Consider the following 4,426-nt stretch of genomic DNA (forward strand, 5'->3'; position numbering starts at 1 on the left):
CTAGTGTGCACACAATAACCCCAGTGCAAGTAATCACCAGCACATATGTCATAACACCACTAGTGTGCAAACACGAGCTCCTTTGCAGGTAATCACCAGCACGTATGTCATAACACCACTAGTGTGCGCACAATAGCGCCGGTGCAGGAAATCACCAGTACATATGTCATAACACCACTAGTGTGCGCACACTAGCTCCAATGAAGGTAATCACCAGTACGTATATGTCATAACACGACTAGTGTGTGCACACTAGCTCCAGTGCAGGTAATCATCGGTTCGGATGTCATAACACCACTAGTGTGCGCACACTAGTGCCACTGCAGGTAATCACCAATACGTATATGTCATAACACCACTAGTGTGCGCACACTAGCTCCAGTGAAGGTAATCACCAGTACGTGTGTCATAATACCACTAGTGTGCACATACTAGCACCAGTGCAGGTAATCACCAGTACGTATGTCATAACACCACTAGTGTGCGCACCAGTGCAGGTAATAACCAGTATGTGTGTCATAACACTACTAGTGTGCACACACTAGCACCAGTGCACGTAATCACCAGTATGTGTGTCATAATACCACATGTCTGCACACAATCGCCAGTGCAGGTAATCACCAGTACGTGTGTCATAATACCACTAGTGTGTGCACCAGTGCAGGTAATAACCAGTATGTGTGTCATAACACTACTAGTGTGCACACACTAGCACCAGTGCACGTAATCACCAGTATGTGTGTCATAATACCACATGTCTGCACACAATCGCCAGTGCAGGTAATCACCAGTACGTGTGTCATAATACCACTAGTGTGTGCACACAGGGTAGTGCAGGTAATCACCAGTATGTATGTCATAATACCATTAGTGTGTGCACAATAACACCAGTGCAGGTAATCTTCAGTACATATGTCATAACACCACTAGTGTGCGCACCATTGCATGTAATAACCAGCATGTGTGTCATAACACCACCAGTGTGCGCGCACTAGCGCCAGTGCAAGTAATCACCTTACGTGTGTCATAATACCACTAGTGTGCACACACTAGTGCCAGTGCAGGTAATCACCAGTACATATGTCATAACACTACTAGTGTGCACACAATAGCGCCAGTGCAGGTAATCACCAGTACGTATGTCATAACACCACTAGTGTGCGCACCAGTGCAGGTAATAACCAGTATGTGTGTCATAACACTACTAGTGTGCACACACTAGCACCAGTGCAGGTAATAACCAGTATGTGTGTCATAACACCACTATTGTGCGCACACTAGCGCCAGTGCAGGTAATCACCTTACGTGTGTCATAATACCACTAGTGTGCACACACTAGCGCCAGTGCAGGTAATCACCAGTACGTGTGTTATAACACCACTAGTGTGCGCACACTAGCGCCAGTGCAGGTAATCACCAGTACATAAGTCATAACACCACTAGTGTGCGCACACTATCGCCAGTGCAGGTAATCACCGGTACTTGTGTCATAATACCACTATTGTGCGCACACTAGCGCCAGTGCAGGTAAACACCAATCATTCCATTGATACAGATGTCGTGATTGTTCATCTCTGATGTTCATCTTTCGTATGAAGCCTGTACCCTAACCCTAATTAACCCTAACCCTAACCCTAACCCTAACCCTAACCAATCATTGTGTCATGCAATTTATGACATTAGTTATTCTGATTAATAAGAGTAGTTCAAGACAATAAGAACAGTTTTTCCCCATGTTAACCTAATGGCAAAAAAAACAGTCAAACAACCTTATTTCCACTTGCCATTGAGACATGTGATTTATAACATGAGTCAAGGTTATTAATATACACCTATGCTGAAAATTTGGTTAAAAAATACTTACAGGAAAAAAAAATTTAATTCAAAAGCTAAGAGCGTCCTCAGTGGTCACGTTTATTTTGACAATTTTGACAACTTAGAAAAAACACTCATTTCTCATTATTTTTCGACCAAATTTGGTTGAGCAGGTAGCATTTAGGGTACATAACAATATATCGACGGCATTAAACCTAAATTCATTTCTCTTTAAATAAATTAACGCATACACATATTGCCCACAGTACAACCTTATGATGACCTTTGACCCCCGAATTCCATCCGACCAATGCAAGTAAATTTTATACATCTATCCTTAAGATTGGGTCAAAAAATTCAATCAGGAAGGTACAAAATTAGCCTGTTTTCAAATAAATCGCGCCCCCTAGTGGCAATATTCATGTAAAAAATTACTCTTCTTTTGATGACTTTGGCAATGTCCAATACCCAAGATGGGGCTTTACAAATGTACTTTATTGTTAATGTATCTTTATGAAATTTTCAAGTTACATTGCCAACTAACTTATCTACCTGACACTGAAATTGGGGGTCAAAGATCAAAGGTCAAAGTAGTGAGAGCCAGTGCTCAATTTAGCGCTTATTTCATTAGTTTTTTTTTAACATTTACAAATAAAAGTAAAAATGACGCATTTATATACACAAACTGTATATTTTCTAAAAGTTCATATTATGCGTTTTCCAAAAAATATAAAGTTTTTAGAAATCGGAGGAAAATTGGTAAAACTAAAAAAAAAATTAACAAAAATGTAAAGAAAAAAATTATTAAAAATCGAAACCATATTTTCCGTCAAAAATTGCCCAATATGTTATCAAACATGACAATTTACACCCAATCACCAAATTTGGTCGAAAAACTCGCAAAAATAACGAAACAGGGACGATTTTTCTAACATTCCCCAAAACCCCAAATGTGAACAAAAGCCTGGATTTGACGATCTCACCATTAGCTGGTGCGATTTTTTGAAAACAGGCTAGGGTTAGCATGTTCCCAATGGAATATTTTGACCAAACTTTCAGGATAGGTGTATAATATTTACTTGCATTCACCAAATGAAATTCCGAAGTCAAAGGTCACCGTATAGAGATCCTATTGGGTAACATGTGAATATGCTAATTTATATGGAAGAAAAGGATTTTCAATTAAATAGCTTCAATATGTTATTAGGGAAGATGAACTAAACCTACACACCAAATTTGGTCGAAAAATTCGCACAAACAACGAAACGGGAGTGGTCCAAAGTTTTTGACCAATCATTGCATTGATACAGATCACGTGATTGTTCATCTCTGATGTTCATCTTTCGTATGAAGCCTATACCCTAACTCTAACCATAACCCTAACCCTAACCCACCCTAACCCTAACCCTAACCATAACCCTAAACCTTAACCCTAACCCTAACCCCTAACCCTAATCCTAACCCCTAACCCTAACCCTAACCCTTTAAAAATTATCAATATGGTGGGATCTTACTACAGAAAAATTATCTGTTTCTAGTGGGATTGAACTCGGGACCTCCTGACTACTAATCTTGATGAGCTCTAACAACTATGCCACAGGGAGGCAGTTAAAAATGTTTTTCATTAAAATCTTTTTACAGGGCATGGTCATTTGTTAGAGGAAGGAAATTGTGAGAGGGTCACTTTTTAACAGCCCCCCCCCCCCCCCGGCTAAAAAAAAAAAACATAAATAGAATTACATGTTTCTCAATTTGATAACTTTCAGTTTGGATGTTATTGCTTGCATTAACCTGCAATGAATGTAAAACGTTTTGGAATTGAAAAATAAAAATAAACACTACTACAGCTTTATACTCTACAAAATGGAATGGGAAATAACAACTCCAGATGTGTGACAATATATACAACATTGGCATTTATCATTCATCATCATCATCATGTCCCTGTAAACATATTCACTTGGCAGCTCAATATTGCATGCATTAATCTAGTTACGTTTTCACAGCTGGTTATCTGGGGACATGACCTTAAAAGTTCAAAAGAGTCAAGACTGATTTCAAAATTATTGGTTTCATATATTAAAACTGAGTAAACGAAAAAAAAAAACTTCCAAACACTATTCCACTTTCAGTCACTGATGACATTTATCATAATAATTTGTGTTATTTATCACTCAAACATTTGCCAACTATTGCACTCTGTACTGAGCCTCAGTATAATACTCGTGTAATTACACTAAAGCATTGCAGACTATCCAACCAGTTAGCTTGAAATCTCACCCAAAACATTTTGACCAGCTATGGGGAAATTGTTGGGGCTGACAACTAACAGTTAGTCAACACACAATTTAGTCAACATCAGGAATGTGCTAAAGATTACAGTTTAAAGTTGCTTGTGAGCTTAATCCTATTCAAGAGGTGTCATAAGTAATGGTGTTATTTGGTATTTACAATATTCAAAACTATCGTCAATGCTGACGGTATATTTTGAATATGCCTATGCTTGAATAGAATTATTAGCTCAAAAGTGACACTGACTATGTTGTGTCACCGTGAACGTACACGGAACGATCGTCAGACAGTAATAATGGACAAGATCACAACAAATACA

Source organism: Glandiceps talaboti, chromosome 16, assembly GCF_964340395.1.
Source record: "Glandiceps talaboti chromosome 16, keGlaTala1.1, whole genome shotgun sequence".
Classification (NCBI taxonomy): Eukaryota; Metazoa; Hemichordata; class Enteropneusta; family Spengelidae; genus Glandiceps; species Glandiceps talaboti.